Source organism: Mauremys reevesii, linkage group 1, assembly GCF_016161935.1.
Source record: "Mauremys reevesii isolate NIE-2019 linkage group 1, ASM1616193v1, whole genome shotgun sequence".
Classification (NCBI taxonomy): domain Eukaryota; kingdom Metazoa; phylum Chordata; order Testudines; family Geoemydidae; genus Mauremys; species Mauremys reevesii.
This window is the reverse complement of record NC_052623.1, coordinates 218000191-218018457: the sequence shown is the minus strand read 5'-3', so window position 1 is coordinate 218018457 and position 18267 is coordinate 218000191. Positions and strand designations below refer to the sequence as shown.

General features: G+C 46.3%; 1 non-coding gene across 1 annotated transcript; it reads left to right on the top strand.

The window, feature by feature from the left end:
- Window positions 1–18195: 18195 nt before the first annotated feature.
- On the top strand, window positions 18196–18267 carry TRNAC-GCA. Its single transcript has one exon. It is a non-coding gene; the product is annotated as a tRNA-Cys (tRNA).

Here is an 18267-nt window from a genome sequence, read left to right as displayed (position 1 = left end):
CCTGTCCAGTCCTGCCCCCTTTCTCTCTAGAGAGAAATGAGCAACATCTAGGGTGACCCCTCCCCTTTTCCCTCAAATCCCTGAGAATTTCGCTGTTCTCCTGCCCCGATTGTGCCCCATTTTCTCTCCACTTTGCCAATGTCCACTTCAAATCTCCAGTTTCTGGTGTGTCCCCCACCTCCGATTTTTACCTGCAGTGATTTGTCCTTGTTTAGGTGGGAAATCGTTCCCCTGAGTGATTTCTGATCTGGGCAGAGGGTTAATGGGCAGAGACTGGGAGAGCCCTGAGACAGGGACACCTCTGGGCTGGGCTGGGGGGGGGCACTCTCTGCTGGCAACAGGGCATGGAAAGGCCCGGGAAGGGAGGAGCAAATGCTCCCCATAGAGAGGGTCCAGCCCCAGACTGCTACCAGTAGCACATTCCTACACCATACCTGGGGGGCGGGAGCTTTCTCCAGCTGGGACCCTCCCCCTGGGCAGCCCCGGGCTCTGCCTGCACCAGCCCCGGCCCGGAGCCCCCGGTGATTGAGAGACCCCAGTTGGGGAGGTGGGGAGGGAGCGCTGGGCCTTGGCAGGAAAGTGACTCTCTCACCTCAGATCTTGGTGTTTTTCTCTCATGTTATCAAATACGTAGTTTGTGACACATTTTCTCTGCAAATCTCAAAGATTCATATAAAATACCCTAAACATTTGCCCCACTTCTCTCTAGTTGTCTATTTCTAATTGAATATGCCCTGAGATTTTCCCATGTCACTAATTATAAAATACTAAGAAAATCTCAGATTTATACCTTTTCTCAGATTCTTGAACATGGATATAAAATGTTTGCAAATGTTGCCCATTTCCTCTTTATTCATTTATCAAATATTCATGTGAAACACTCATATTTTACCTCCTATCAACAACTGATATAAAATCCCTCTGATTTTCCACTTTCCTCTCTATAATTTGCAAAATGGATCCAAAATCTCTCAGATTTCCACCCTTTCTTTCATTGCTGAACACTGATCTCAAAGCTCAGGTTTTCCCTCTTTCTGTGTCCTTATCAAATGTCAATTAAAAATCCTTTCAAGTTTTGGGCTGTTCCTCATGTTTCTAAATCCCAACAACTTCTTTCTTGGGGGGAACCTGTTGCCCTGAGTCATTCTCCATCCTGGATGTTGCAGGGGGTTAAATTGCCCAGTGATCATCTTTCCTCTCTCCTTTGAGAATCATTTGTTCCCTTCTTTAGCTCTGTTAAAATGTTTGCCGAAGAAAGAGACGAGCCACATCTTTAATACACATCAAAGCCAGAGGTCTCCCCCTGTTTGGGGGATCAGTGGTTCTCAGCCGGTAACGGGAGAGTTGGCTGGACCCTTTTCTTTTCTCCAGCTGGCACGGGATGAGGAGGTCACTCTGAGTGCAGCGTGGCTTGAGAAGTATCCCAAACCCCATGACAAATGGTCTCTGTGAGGGGTTGATTCCCCCTGTGCTAAGATGTAGCCACCTCCAGGGTGGATCCATGGTGGCTATTATTTGCTAGTGACAGGGCATGGAAATTTCTTACCTATTTTGCCCCTCCAGGCCTTCCATTCTCCTGTTAAAGAAACATTCCCCAGGGCTCCCTCTGCCTGTGTGACTGGCCAGCAGGGGATGGTGATAACTTTCTATCCACTTATCAGACACTGTGAGGTGAAATCACAGATTTTGCTTTTCTCCCCTCTTGAAAACTGCAGGAACTTCCAGTTCCATAGGGAAAATTTGTGCCTCAAGTCCTTGTCCTAGATCTGGGGGGTGAGGGAGGTGGGAGGGGGGTTAGCACTGCCACACAATGGTCTCTTCCACAGCATTCTGGACTCATTCTTTCTGAAATCTGGTTTTATTGAGACCATTGTTAATCCAAAATCACTGTATGGAAAGACAAGGAGTGATTCCAGATGGACAGTGGGCAAATGAGATTAGCAATTTTCCCTATGAGGAGGGGCTCCCAGAGAGCTAAGGGAGGGAAGGCTGCTCAAACGCTCTGTCCCTCTCTGCTCAGGATATTGGGTTTCAGCTTCCTGGGTCAGACGCTGCAGCCGCCATTGTGATCTGGGAGACCAGGCTCAGGCCTGGTCTACACTACGCGTTTATACTGAATTTAGCAGCGTTAAACCGAATTAACCCTGCACCCGTCCACACAATGAAGCCCTTTATTTTGATATAAAGGACTCTTAATATCAATATCTGTACTCCTCCCCGATGAGTGGAGTAGCGCTCAAATCGGTATTGCCATTTTGGATTAGGGTTAGTGTGGCTGCAATTTGACGGTATTGGCCTCCGGGAACTATCCCACAGTGCACCATTGTAACCGCTCTGGACAGCAATCTGGAGTCGGATGCACTGGCCAGGTAGACAGGAAAAGCCCTGCGAACTTTTGAATTTCATTTCCTGTTTGCCCAGCGTGGAGAGCTGATCAGCATGGACTGTACGGGAGATACTGGATCTGATCGCTTTATGGGGAGACAAATCTGTTCTATCAGAGCTCCATTCAAGAAGACGAAATGCCAAAGCATTTGAAAAAATCTCCACACAGAGGCCACAGCAGGGACTCAACACAGTGCTGCATGACAAGCATAACGGAAAGCCAAAGAATCAAATGGATGCTCATGGAGGGAGGGAGGGGGGACTGAGGACTCCAGCTATCCCACAGTCCCCGCAGTCTCTGAAAAGCATTTGCATTCTTGGCTGAGCTCCCAATGCCTGAAGGGTCAAAAACATTGTCGCGGGTGGTTCAGGGTATATGTCATCAATTTACTTCCCTCCCCCTCCTCGTGAAAGAAAAGGGAAAAAAATCGTTTCTCCCCTTTTTTCAATGTCACCGTATGTCTACTGCATGCTGCTGGTAGATGCGGTGCTGCGGCGCTGAACAGCAGCATCCCCTCCCCTTCCTTTCCTGATGGCAGACAGTACAAAAGGCTTGGAAACTGTCCTCATCAGCCCGTGAGTGCTCCTGGCTGGCCTCGGTGAGGTTGGCCGGGGGTGCCTGGGCAAAAATGGGAATGACTCCCTGTTATTCCCAGCAGACGGTACAGAAGGATTGAAAACCGTCCTCATCATAGCAACTGGAGGCTGAGCTCCTCACCCTCCCCGCCCCTTCATGTCTATTGAAGATTCTGTACTGCCTGGACTATCATAGCAGCGGGAGGCTGCCTCCCCGTCATTTTATCTCACTAAAAAGTCAGTGTTTCTTATTCCTGCATTCTTCATTACTTCATCACACAAATGGGGGGATAACTGCCACGGTAGCCCAGGAGGGGTGTGGGAGGAGGGAAGCAATGGGTGAAGTTGTTGCAGGGGCATCCCCTACAATGGCATGCAGCTCATCATTCCTGCGGGATATCTGAGGCTCTGACCCGGAGCGGCTGTGCTCTCTGGTTCTCTAGTAGATTTGTTCCATATCCTAGGCAGGACTGACTCTATTTTTAGACAAAACATAAAGAAGGGAATGACCTGGGGAGTCATTCCCATTTTTGTCCATGCGTCCCTGGCCGACCTCAGCGAGGCCAGCCAGGAGCACCCATGACAGCAGCAGACGGTACAAAAGGATTGATAACCATCATCGCCAATTTCCAATTGCAGACGGCACAAAAGGATTGATAACTGTCATCGCCAATTTCCAATTGCAGACGGTGATATAGGGCTGGTAAACGTCTCTGCTACCTTGCAAAGGCGAATGAATGCTGCTGTGTAGCACTGCAGTACAGTGTCTGTCAGCAGCATCCAGTAGACATATGGTGACAGTGAAAAAAGTCTGAACAGGCTCCATGGTTGCCATGCTATGGTGTCTGCCCGGGCAATCCAGGGAAAAAGGGCGCGTAATGATTGTCTGCCGTTGCTTTCATGGAGGGAGGATTGAGTGATGACATTTACCCAGAATCACCCACGACACTGTTTTTGCCCCATCAGGCATTGGGATCTCAACCCAGAATTCCAATGGGCGGGGGAGACTGTGTGAACTATGGGATAGCTATGGGATAGCTACCCACAGTGCAACGCTCCGGAAATCGATGCTAGCCTCGGTACATGGACGCACGCCGCCGAATTAATGTGCTTAGTGTGCCCGCGTGCACTCGACTTTATACAATCTGTTTTAAAAAAAAACGGTTTCTGTAAAATCGGAATAATCCCGTAGTGTAGACATACCCTTAGCAGCTGCTGCTCCCTTAGCGGGGGTTTTGTGCTGGGAAGTGACCTTAATTAAAGCTTATTCTCTGCCCTGCCCAGGTGAACAAGAAAAGGAGTAATCAGAGGAAAAGCCAATTCCTGACAACATATTCCCCCTGCTGGGGTGTGGCTGCCATGGGGTCAGTGTCTGAGGGAATCCCCCACAGTGACTCCTTGGGTTCTGCTCTTTTCTAGTATTGTGTTCAGAGACTTTGTTACGGGGTGGAGTGAGGGAGAAGAGAGGTTAAATGTATCTGTGGGCTTAGCCTGGCAGGAGTGGCCAGGTCTACACTATAATAAAGAGATCAAGCATTTTCTCAGGATGGCAGAATGTAGGATGTCTGCAGGGTAAGGGCTGGGGGAATTATGATGTGAAATTAACTAAGGCCTGTTCTGAAACCCCCAGAATTACCCTTCTCACCCTCCAATGCTGCAGAATGACGTCCACATTTCACTCCATTTTATCCACTCCTCCCATGGCACAGGGAAGAGAAATGGCTGTAGTGGAGCCAGCTCAGGTAGGGATTGATGGTGGTGGTGGTGGTGCAGGGGGTGGTTGGTGGGTTCCTGCTGGAGGAGAGGGACAGCAAATACACCGGAGATGGGAAGGTTTGCACAGTCTGGTCTGGAGGTTGAACTGGGGCAGGAAATTCACAGGGTGGGGAAGGGAGGAGGACAGGGTGTGGCAAACCTGCTGGGAGTTGTTTAATAAGTGGCCTAGATTATAGGAACAGACCCATGAGGTTCGGAAATGCCCTAATTTGTGAAACAGAAAATAACCCACCTACATGAGACTAGGAAAACTAACCAGACTCCCAGTGCTGCAGCCTGATCCGACTAACCAGCGACTGCTGTGAGATATTGTCAAGGTTCCTCCCCCACTCTGAACTTTAGAGTACAGATGTGGGGACCTGCATGGACACTTCTAAGCTTAATTACTAGCTTAGATCTGGTAACACTGCCACCATCCAGAAATTTCAGTGTCTGGATCACTTTCAGTCCCCTCAAAACCTTCCCCTCCCTGGGCAGCCTCGAGAGACTTTTTCACCAAGTTCCTGGTGAACACCGACCCAACCCCTTGGATCTTAACACAAGGAGAATTTAACCATCACCCCTCCTTTCCCCCACCAATTCCTGGTGAGTCCAGATCCAATCCCCTTGGATCTTAACACAAGGGGAAAAAAATCAATCAGGTTCTTAAAAAGAAAGCTTTTAATTAAAGAAAGAAAGGTAAAAATTATCTCTGTAAGATCAGGATGGAAAATACTTTACAGGGTAATCAGATTCATATAGCCCAGAGGAACCCCCTCTAGCCTTAGGTTCAAAGTTACAGCAAACAGAGGTAAAATCCTCTCAGCAAAAAGGAACATTTACAAGTTGAGAAAACAAAAATAAGACTAACACACCTTGCCTGGCTATTACTTACAAGTTTGAAATATGAGAGACTGGTTCAGAAAGATTTGGAGAGCCTGGATTGATGTCTGGTCCCTCTTAGTCCCAAGAGCGAACAATCCCCAAACAAAGAGCACAAACAAAAGACTTCCCTCCACCAAGATTTGAAAGTATTGGTCCTCTGGTCAGGTGTCAGCCAGGTTTCCTGAGCTTCTTAACCCTTTACAGGTAAAAGAGACATTAATCCTTAACTATCTGTTTATGACAGATATGAAAGGGGCACCCAGCAGCGAGGTTTAGGGAAGCTGCCCCTCCCTTCATATTCAGCTCCTCAGAATGAGGAGGGTGTTGGGCTTCCTACCAGGGAGCTCTCCCCTGACCCTGCTAGAGGCTCCATTTCCTGTATCAATCTGTGGCTAGTAGGTGTGTGATGGATCTGCTGGGAGAGAGGAGGGGCTCTCTCTTCATCCCCTTAACCTGGTGTTTCCAGGATGCTCTGAGCAGGCTGGGGTGGGACTCTGTTGACTGTGATCCACCAGAGCTTCCATATGATTGGGAGTGTGAATGGGGCAGCAGGTACTGACTCTTGCTTTTTCAGGGGCAGGTGACCTTCGAGGAGGTGGCTGTGTATTTCACCAGGGAAGAGTGGGCTCTGCTGAACCCCACTCAGAGAGCCCTCTACTGGAATGTCATGCAGGAGAACTATGAGAATGTGACCTTGCTGGGTAAGGATTCCTGTCCCCTCTGTTCTTGGAAGGGGAAATGAAGAGTGAAGGTTCATGCCACCCCCACAATGCCATCTGTACTCTGTCCTGTTGCAGCATCACCCCAATATGCCAGTAACACACACACTACCAGAGACCCTCCCTTGCTTCAGAACACTTTGGGAACAGAGCACAGGAGCAGTATCACACAGTGTCAAATATCTCCTCTTTACTCAAGTAAAACTGGGGGTTAGATCTAGCCTAATGAACAGAAGCTTCCTACCCCCGGCCTTCTCTCAAACCCTGAGCCTTCTCTACCCAAACCAGAATGTGCTTGGGGTGTAACAAACAGGCTGCTGGAGTCAGAGCTGCTGGTCCAGGGTTACTTATCACACAGACACTCGGTACACCATTGAATGCTGGCTGGGGGTATCCAGACAAGGGAGTTCCAGCAGCAGAACATTGAATCTCACCCAGGATTACAGATGACACAACTCCTCACTGATCTGGATTGCACCCCAGCATGTGAAAATGGCCTAGGTTGGTAGTGACATTTCTTGAGACATGGAGAGTCTTGCTCCCATATCACCAGGTGTAATAACAATAACAGGAAAGGCCAAATATGGAAAACTGATTGTTCAGCTTGCTTTTGACCCGCATCATATTTTGCAATATATTCCAAATAAGGAAATTAACGTGCAACGTATGTGTCATTGTTTGTGGTTTTAAGGTTTAAAAGGCTTGTGTGATTTATAGCTTAGGGGAACAGTATTCCAATAGCTGTCGCCCCCTGCGCGCTTGTAACCAAGAAAAGAGCCTCAGGCTGAGCTGATTCAAAATCAGTCATGTGGTCGTTTTCCACAACAGCTTCAAGAGGTCCCTGTGATGGAATGTAAATGTCTTCACACCTTCCCCACACCGGAGAATGGCTGTTTGACCAACTGTTTGCCTTGCTGTCTCTGAGGAACTAGTCTGTGAGTGTTCCCCAGAATTACTTTTTCAGTAATATCATACTGTAAAATCTCATAACTTTACATATAGTGTTACTACACATTTTAACAGGAGGATAATATTCAATAGATTATGTGTTTTCAAATGATAACCTCACAAGCCATACTGTGTACAAAATTGATCATAATTTTCTAGAAGAGTGAACAGACTGCTGAGCCCTGATTAGGGGGCGGAGCTAGGCGGAGGAGGGGGCCTATAAAAGCGGCCGCCCAGCCAGGCAGTGGCACAGCTGATCGCAGCTGCCCAGGAGCCGGCCAACAGGGCTGCTAACAGGGGAGTTTGAGTGGGAGTTTACAGGGGGAGGCGGAAGGGGGCGGCACCGTGTTTCCTGTGTTCCCCAGGTAGGAACGCCGAGCGAGGCCAAGACAGCAGCAGCCATGAGCCAAGCAGCAGAGGATACACTGAGGATGATAGCATGCAGCAGCTGCGGTATGTACATGGTCCTAGCGGGGGACCCAGAACAGTACTATGTATGCATGAAGTGCCGCCTAATAGAGCTGCTGGAGGAAAAGATCCAGGGTCTAGAGCTGCTGGTAGAGCATAGAAGGGGGTTCGAGCAGCTGATGGAGCAATGGCAAGCAGTGGCTGAAGGGGAATGCCCAGGAGTACAGGGGGAAGCAGGGACTAAGGCCAGTGAGGGGGGACTGCCAGATGAGGAATATGGGCAGTGGAAGCATGTGACTATGAGAAGCAGGAAGGGGAAACGGAGAGCCAGTGAGGGAGAAATAGAGCTCAGGAACAGGTTTGAAGGTTTGGAGAATGAGGAAGGGGTACAGCAGGTGGTAGCTGACGGTGGGAGGGCAAGGAAAAAGAGAAGAGCGGCTAGTCCGATAGAAAGAGGGGAGGAGTCGATGGAGGCAGCACCAAGTTTGGGCCCAGGGAGGATGCAGGATGGCTTAAGGGGAACCACAAGGGATGATAGGAATGGAAGGAGCTTGCAACCAGGGGGACGGAGGATAGATTAGAGGACCACACTGTCCCCAGGCAAAGGCAGGTCTATCTGATTGGGGATTCCATACTGAGAAAGTTGGACAGGCCTGTGACCAGGGCTGATCCAGAGAACAGAAGGGTGTGCTGTCTACCGGGCGCTAAAATACGGGATGTGGACCTGAGGTTGAAAAGGATCCTAAGAGGAGCAGGTAAGAACCCGTTGATCATCCTTCATGTAGGAACGAATGACACGGCTAGATTCTCACTAGAGAGGATCAAGGGAGACTATGCCAGGTTGGGTAAGACGCTCAAGGAAATTGAGGCTCAGGTGATCTTCAGTGGGATTCTACCTGTCCCTAGGGAAGGGCGCCAAAGGGGTGACAAGATCGTGACGATAAATAGTTGGCTGAGGGAGTGGTGTTACAAGGAGGGCTTTGGGATGTATGGGCACTGGGAGGCTTTCGGGGACAGAGAACTGTTCTCACGGGATGGGCTCCACCTAAGTAGGGAAGGAAGTAGAATTCTAGGAGGGAGGCTGGCTCATCTGATTAAAAGAGCGTTAAACTAGGTATTGGGGGGAGACGGTTGGGAGAGGTCCAGGTACTCTCCACGCCAAATTTATACATTGAGAGGGAGAACAACAGGATAACAACAGATATAGCCAGAGGGGGAGGGTTAGGTATAAGGAAGGGGGGGGGGGGGACGGATACTAGAACGACAGGTCATACTGGTAGTACTGTGTCCCTACCAAGTTGGGTGAAAAGGGTGAGAGGAGCCAAACAGCAAAAATTAGGATGTTTGTTCACCAATGCGAGAAGCTTAGGTAACAAAATGGAGGTGGGGGAGTAGCATTGTATGTCAATAATGAGGTGAAATGTAACGAAATAACTAGCAATGCAATGGATAATACGGAGTCTGTTTGGGCAATGGTGACATTGGGGAAGAAAACTACTAGAGCGTCCCCTGGGATAGTGATTGGGGTGTGCTATAGACTGCCGGGATCTAGCCTGGATATGGATAGAGAGCTCTTTCATGTTTTTAAGGAGGTAAATACTAATAGGAACTGTATGATCATGGGAGACTTTAACTTCCCGGATATAGATTGGGAAACAAATGCTAGTAATAATAATAGGGCTCAGCTTTTCCTAGACGTGATAGCTGATGAATTCCTTCATCAAGTAGTTGCTGAACCGACGAGGGGGGATGCCATTTTAGATCTGATTTTGGTGAGTAACGAGGACCTTGTTGAGGAAATAGTTGTAGGGGACAACCTTGGCTCGAGTGATCATGAGCTAATTCGTTTCAAAATAAATGGAAGGATAAACAAAATTGCATCTGAGACTAAGGTTTACGATTTCAAAAGGGCTAACTTTACTAAATTAAGGCGACTAGTTAGGGAAGTGGATTGGACTAACATATTTAGGGATCTAAAGGCGGAAGACGCCTGGGCTTACTTCAGGTTGAAGTTGCAGGAGCTGTCAGAGGCCTGTATCCCAAGAAAGGGAAAACAGTTCGTAGGTAGCAGTTTTAGACCGGGCTGGATGAGCAAGCATCTCAGAGGGGTGATTAAGAAAAAACAGAAAGCGTACAAGGACTGGAAAATGGGAGGGATCAGCAAAGAAACCTACCTTATTGAGGTCAGAGGGTGTAGGGAAGCAGTGAGAAAGGAAAAAAGCCGGGTGGAGATGGACCTAGCGAAGGGGATTAAAACCAATAGCAAAAGGTTTTTTAGCCATATAAATAGGAAGAAAACCAAGAAGGAAGAGGTGGGACCGCTTAAAACTTTAAACGGAGTGGAGATTAGGGATAATCTTGGCATGGCACAATATCTAAACGAATATTTTGCCTCGGTCTCTAATGAGGCTAATGAAGGGCTAAGGAATAGTGGTAGAGGGACTGACGGGAATGAAGATATGGGGGTAGACATTACGGTATCTGAGGTAGAAGCCAAACTTGAACAGCTTAACGGAAGTAAATCAGGGGCCCCGGATAATCTTCATCCTAGAATATTAAGGGAATTGGCGAGTGAAATTGCAAGCCCGTTAGCGATGATTTTTAATAAATATCTAAACTCGGGGGTTGTACCGTTTGACTGGAGATTAGCTAATATAGTTCCTCTATTCAAGAAGGGGAAAAAAAGTGACCCAGGTAACTACAGGCCTGTTAGTTTAACATCTGTAGTAACTAAAGTCATGGAAAAAATTTTAAAGGAAAGAGTGGTTACGGACCTTGAGGCCGATGGCAACTGGGACAAATTACAGCATGGTTTTACGAAAGGTAGATCGTGCCAAACCAACCTGATCTCCTTCTTTGAGAAAGTAACAGATTTTTTAGACAAGGGAAATGCGGTGGATCTAATATATCTTGATTTCAGTAAGGCGTTTGATACGGTACCGCATGAGGAATTACTGGTTAAATTGGAAAAGATGGGGATCGAAATGAAAATCCAGAGGTGGATAAGGAGCTGGTTAAAGGGGAGACTGCAGAGGGTCGTATTGAAGGGTGATCTGTCGGGTTGGAGGGGGGTTACCAGTGGAGTTCCTCAAGGTTCGGTTTTGGGTCCGATTTTATTTAATCTATTTATCGCTGACCTCGGAACCAAAAGTAGGAGTGGGCTGATAAAGTTTGCGGATGACACCAAGTTGGGAGGTATTGCCAATTCAGAAAAGGATCGGGATATCCTCCAGGGAGATTTGGATGACCTTGTAAACTGGAGTATTAGTAACAGGATGAAATTCAATACTGAGAAGTGTAAGGTTATGCATTTAGGGATGACTAACAAGAATTTTAGTTATAAGCTGGGGACGCACCAGTTGGAAGTAACGGAGGAGGAGAAGGACCTAGGAGTCCTGGTTGATCGTAGGATGACTATGAGTAGGCAATGTGATGTGACCGTTAAAAAAGCTAATGCGGTCTTGGGATGCATTAGGCGAGGTATTTCTAGTAGAGATAAGGAGGTGCTAGTCCCGTTATATAAGGCGTTGGTGAGACCTCATTTGGAGTATTGTGTGCAGTTTTGGTCTCCCATGTTTAAGAACGATGAATTCAAACTGGAACGGGTACAAAGAAGGGCCACTAGAATGATCCGAGGAATGGAAAACCTGTCGTATGGAAGGAGACTTGAGGAGCTCGGTTTGTTTTCCTTAACCAAAAGAAGGATAAGAGGAGATATGATTGCACTCTTTAAATATATCAGAGGGATAAATACCAGGGAAGGAGAGGAATTATTTCAGCTCAGTGCTAATGTGGACACGAGGACAAACGGATATAAATTGTCAGTCAGGAAATTTAGGCTTGAAATTAGACGAAGGTTTCTAACCATCAGAGGAGTGCAATTCTGGAACAGCCTACCGAGGGAAACAGTGGGGGCGAAGGACCTCCATGACTTTAAGATTAAGCTGGATAAGTTTATGGAGGGGATGGTATGATAGGATAACAGGTTTAGTCAATAGGTCAATAACGTGCCACACTGGTAATTAGTACAAAGGGTCAATGTTGGGATATTGTTAGCCTTTTCCAGAGGGTCTGGCTGGAGAGTCTTGCCCAGATGCTCGGGGTTCAGCTGATCGCCATATTTGGGGTCGGGAAGGAATTTTCCTCCAGGGTAGATTGGCAGTGGCCCTGGAGGTTTTTCGCCTTTCTCCGAAGCATGGGGCAGGGGTCGCTTGCTGGTGGATAATCTGCTACTTGAAGTCTTTAAATCATGATTTGGAGCATTCAACAGCAGAGTCAAGGGAGAGAATTATTTCAGGAGTGGGTGGATCGGCTTATGTGGCCTGCATCTTGCAGGAGGTCAGACTAAATGATCATAATGGTCCCTTATGATCTTGAATTCTATGATTCTATGATTCTATAGGGGTACAGACTGACACAGTGTGTGTGTGTGTGTGTGTGTGTGTGTGTGTGTGTGTGTGTGTGTGTGTGTGTTCCCAGCAGATATGTGGGTATTTCAATCCCTCATAAGCACAGTGTTTGGCATCTTCAAGGACCTGGGGAACTGGTCCTGGGAATTCACTGGTTTACCAAGTTTGACACTACATGGAATTGTGAGACACTTTGGTATTAATAATAAAATAATAATATTATCTGATAAATATGCCATGTAAGGTGTCAGTGAAAATGTTATGATTTGCCAAATATGCTAATTTTGTTTCTATGTTTGTATCACCTTTGTATTGTGAGTTATAGATATGTAGGGTATATCTGTATTTCCAGACTTGTGCAGTGTTTCTGAGTGACACCCCTAGACATATTGGCATCAGCACTGCCTAGCCTGTTTGATGGCCCATTGAGGGTCATCAGCTGTACAATGAGCCCATGGAAAGGACCAAGGGGATACACCTATTGAGTCAGGAAGACATGCCGGGGTATGCCTGTGTACTGAGACCTCCAAGGCTTTTCCATGCCCTGTGCTGTGAAGCTTCTGTTTGGGACATGGGAAGTACAAGCCACATGGCAAAAGGAATATAAAGGGCAGCTGCATCATCTCCATTTTGTCTTCAATCCCCCTTCCTACCTCTGGAGCAACTTCTCTACAAACTGAACCCTGGAACAAAGGACTGAATGACCCATCCAGGCTGTGGATGTGTTCCAGACAGACTATCAAGCCAGCAACTCACCAATACTGCTAAGAATCTGATATATCCATTTTGGAATGTATCTGACTGCTTTTTCATTTAACTTCTGTCTGTCTTTCTTTTGTTTAAACCTTTAGTTTAGATAATATCCAAACCTATAGTGACATGGTGATGTGGCTGACCCTTTGGGGTCAGAAGAGCACTTTGTTTATGTGAGCAGAGTTTTTAAATAACCTCTCACTGTACTGGACCTAGTTGTTGATTAGGAGTCAGAGAACTGGGATGCAATAAAGGGGGCTGTGTGATTTCTTTTTTCAGCTTCTCGATAACCCAGGTTGGGGGATCAGAAGCAGTTTGTGACTGGTTGGTGAGTTTAACTTCAGTGTTAACCAGCAGTTTTGGGAGCATCTGCTCTGCCTTTTTCAGCCTGCCCTGATCTTGGCATTTTCAGTGAGAACTGCCCCTGGCCCACCAGGTCACACTAAGCACTGAAGTTAAATTAATAGAATGGTTTTTTATGACCAAGTCTTATGAAATCAACTGAACTCCTTTGTTTTCTTTCATCTGAGCAGGGTTTCTAGTTTTCCAACTTGATGGGATCTCCCTGCTGGAACAAGGGGAAGAGCCATGGGTCCCAGACCTTCAGGGTTCAGAGGAAAGAGAGATCCTGAGTGCTCCCTGCACAGGTGAGGAAACATTAAACCAAGTCAGAATCTGTAAGTGCCTGAAGGAAACATCTGGGATGCCCTACAAAGCCCTTGGAAGGTCTGTCAGTTCATTATTGTCCCTAGCAGGGGTCATATCCTCAGGGTAAATATAGTTCATGGCTTCCTGTAGATCCTAGCAGACACCAGAGAGTAGCTTCCTCCCTTCCCCCTGCAATGTTGGATGGGATATGAAGGCTGAATTCATCCCCCTCATCTCTCCTATTTTGGGGAATAGTTTGGGGGAGTTCAGTGCCTGATTTTTATTTGACCTGTCTTCAGCACTTGTTTTGGTTTGGTCTTCCCCTTTCCATCTCTATTTGAGGTTTCTGTCTCTATCACAGCAGGTGATGCAATGGCATGTGAGAAAGAGGAACAGAATTCTCAGCAGGAAAATGTTGAGCAAGTGGGTAAAAACAGAGAATTATTGCAAAGATCGAAAAGGAATGTGTCCAGGAGTCATGAGCAGGGAAAATCCTGGGAGATTCAGCACAGACCAGAAACAGAGCAAGGAAACCAGCCAGGGGAGAAAGTGAATAAATTTATTTCCTCTTGAGGAACTCAGAAGGTTCTCATGGAAACCACAACACAGCAGGAAATCCTCACGGGAAAGAGAAAATTACATGCAGTGGGTGTAGAAAAGCTTTCACTCGCAGCTCAGCCCTTTCTGTACATCAGAGAATCCACACAGGGGAGAGGCCCTATGAATGCAGTGAGTGTGGGAAAACCTTCTCTTGGCACTCAGCCCAAGTTAGGCATCAGAAAATCTGCAAGGGAGATCAACACTGTAAAAATCTCTAGGGCTATCAATACTTTACTTTTCCTGATTTCCACATAGTAACTTTTAAAGCTCTTTGAACTGTTTGCAGCACTGTTATGCCTCAGCTTGACCAGATGAGTGGCCCATTTTTGCCTTTTGCAGTTCACCCTCTTTTGAGATGGACCCATTTGTCCTTTCTATTGTCCCACAAGTAATTTGAGTGTGCCCTTCCTATGAGGAACCAGGGAGCATCACATTTATACCATCCCTCCTATTTCAAAGTTATTGTTAGAGTCACCAATGATACAGATTGTATCATTGCCAGTTGTTCTCACGTTGCTCTGGGTTGCGCTGAAAAGCAGATATATTGGAAAGTTTTCAAATTTTATATGTAAATGAAGAGGAGCAGGAAAAAAGTGTCATTTCAGCCTCTGTGACACCGGAAGGATACGTGGTGACACAGAGATTCCCTCCTTCCCCATCACCACAGAACTTTTACCTTTTCTCTGAGCCATGCAGAGTTTATCTTCATCACATTCTATCCATCCACTTCTCAAAGTGTCATGTGATGAAGCATTCTCCATTGTCTGTGCTTGCAGATGATGTTTTGACTTCTTTAATCCTGGAGATGAAAGTGTCAAAGTCCTGGGAGGGGAATTCAAATGGATCCCAAACACAGTGTGATCATTTGGAGTTTAAATCCCAGGTTCCATCTATTGTAAAGCCACTTCTGGCAAGGTGGCTGTTTTTCCCTCATTATGGGAATGCTAGGATACTAAAAATGTTGTAAATAACATAACTGACTATTGAGACAGGGATGAGTGAAGCAGGTTTGAATGGATCAGAGGAGAATGTGATGGGAGAATCTCTTGTCCCGATTCTGAATAATCAGATGTAACCTGCTCTGGAATTTCACTTGACACTTTCTTTGTAATGTATTCTCTGTATGTGATGTGGGTTTCTATCTTTCCTGAAGGCTGTTTGGTCACCCGATTGGATATTAGCTCAGTTTGATAAGATGTAGCTCAGATTTATTGGAGAATTTAAGACAATGACCCTTTGCTAAAGTCCTCATTTATGATTTCAGATTTGCTTTTCCTCCATCCCTCCATGATGACATGGAGAAAGTTCAAGTGCAGTTCTATCAACAGGAGAGAGCTCTGCAATTTACTGGACATGCTAACAAAGAAACAGCAGTGATTTAAAATCTCCACTCAGAAATGGTGAACAACAGCAGAACTCCAACTAACTGAAGGAAGTGCATATGACCACAGTGTATTTCAGTTGTTTAAGGCAATAGTGTCTCAGATAATCTGGGAAGAGAATTCCATGGTAAGTGATTTTGAACTAGGCAAAATGCCCATGTGTTGGTTCCCAAAGCATTTGTAACCCAGGCCCTACAGAAGATCTCTCCTAGCTAATCCTATGGTATGGGAAATGCAGCCCTTCATGACTCAGATGTTGAGGAAATAGAAGTGGAGTTTTTTGTTGAATTTACCTTTTTTAGGTGCTAAAGATGTGTGTAAAATGAAACCAGTGTTGAAAATGTAATATCTTCAGAAAAATAGCCATTTTTAATAGAATCTCCAGCTCTGGTAACTAATGAAGATTCTGATCCAGGCCTGTATCCAGTCCCTTCCCTGGACCTGTGCCACCGAATTAAAGAAAAGCTGGGCATGTTTCAGGAAGCCATTCCTCATTAACACTGCTGAGATTTTAAGTGGTTTTGTAAAGAATTCTACTTCAGAGAAGTGTAAATTTACCCTATCCAAGACCAAGGATTTGGAAAGAGCTGAGGTTGAAACAGTCCACACCCAGTTTTTGGTTTCCACACCAGTAAAGGAAGCTATGGTGACCCAAGGAAAATCGTTTGTACAACTCCACTTCCTAGTTCAGTGTCACTGATTACACTTCCAAAGTATGCCAAGGTTAGATTGAGAACAAGCATCCTTCACTGTTTGAGTGAGAGAGTGCTTCATAGGACATTCCTTCCCTGTGGTTCCCAAACTGGCTGCCTGGTTGGGTAACAAGGACTTTCAGGCTGTAGAAATGATGGTAACCAATGAGGCAACGAATTTGTCAGCCTCCAATTTCAGACTTCCGGATACACACATGTTGAGTCCTGATTTTATGGTTTTGTGTCTGACGCTGTGGCTACACAATAAAGCTGATGTTGGCACAGCTGCACCAATGTAGCTGCACTGCTGTAGCACTGCTATTACAGATGCTCTAAGCCAATGGGAGAGATTTCTCCCATCGGACTCGATTAGTCCAGCCCCTGCAAGCGGCGGTGGCTGTGTTGGCAGGAGAAGCTCTCCTGCTCATGTAGCGCTATCTACACAAGGGGGTTAGGGCTGTGTAACTATGTTGCTCAGCTGTGTGGATTTTTCACACCCCTAAGCAATATAGTTAACCCGATAAATGTCTTTAGTGTAGACCAGACCTTAGTTTTTTCTTGTGTTTTATGCATTTACATTACTTCTTTACCTCCTCCTACTTTGAAAGATTAAAAAGTGTGACAAGAGAGGTATTTTTCTCCATGATGCAAACATTCCGACATAGAAGACCCCTTCTACCATCACACATGGCAGAAGAACCAGAGATATATGAACTCACAGAAGTGTTGGGACCTACGTTGGGACAAACCACAACTTGAGCCAAGGTTCAGTTGTTGGCAATGGGGATTAAAAGAAAACTAACATATATGATAAGAATTTGTGATCTTTTAATATGTTATTGTTACCAGTTAAAATGAAATTATAGGTGAAGTTATTGGTTAAAGAGTAAGAGACTGTGTGATGATCTGAATTATTTTGGAAAACTGAAAGTTGTCTTGTTTTTGTGTTTTGTTAGTCGTACAGGCAATACAACAGGAAAAGGGACTGTCTGAATTGCCAAGGCAGGGAATGAACAATCTACAGCAACATTAACATACAACATCATTAACAACAAACACACTCTAATCACGCTCCAGCCAGTAGGGAAATAGGCAGGAATTCTTGCTGTTCCGCCATGGCCACACGTACAGAGCTGCACAGCAGTGAGTGTGCTGGGGAAGCTGGTCTGAGCAAACAATTGGAAATGACCCTTCAGTGAGAACAGAACCATAGTGTAGAAAAGCCCCTCTGTTAAGTGGTTGTGGCTGAGGGCTTAGGGAGCTGGGCTAGAAAAGCATAGGGGTCTTTCTGTGGAGGTTTGATTCTTGCCTACTAGGTAAGGCTGGTGTGTGGTGTCTCCCAAGCTGTACTTTCAGTGTCTGATCACCCATGGTGCCACAGGGAGCCAAGTCTAGATATATTCAGAGGCTAAGGACACGTCAACATTTCAAACATTGAATCTATGCTGTTGCAGCTCAGTAATGGAGATGCTCTATGCCAGGGTTCTTCAAACTTCCTTTCACTGCATCCCCCTTCTGCCAAAAAAATTTACTGCATGGCCCTGGAAAAAGGGATCAAGCACCAAGCCCCTCCACACCAGGTGTGTGTGTGGGGGGAGCCATAGCCTGAGCTCTGCCCCAGTGCGGGGAGGGCAAAACCAAAGCTTGAGGAATTCAGCCCTGAGTGGTGGGGCTCAGACTTTTGGCTTCAGCCCCAGGACCCAACAAGTCCAACAGCAGCTCTACAGACCCCATTAAAACAGGATCACGACCCACTTTGGGGTCCTGACCCACACTTCGAGAACCATTACTCTATGTTGATGGGAGAGAGTTTTCCTGTGGGTGTAGTTAATCCACTTCCCCAAGAGGTGGCAGCTATGTCAGGGGAGAAGCTATATTGATGGGTGTGCAAGTTGTGGTGTTTACCACATTTAAGAAGTTTAATCAAACCCCATTTTTAAAACCACCTGTGGTCTGGGAATGGCAAAAGAGCTCGATGAAGCAGGGTCTGTCCTTCAAAGTCCTGGAGATCACAAGTCCTTGCTCTTGTTTTCATGGGGGTATAGCTCAGTGGTAGAGTGTTTGACTGCAGATCAAGTGGTCCTTGGTTCAAACCCAAGTGCCCTCT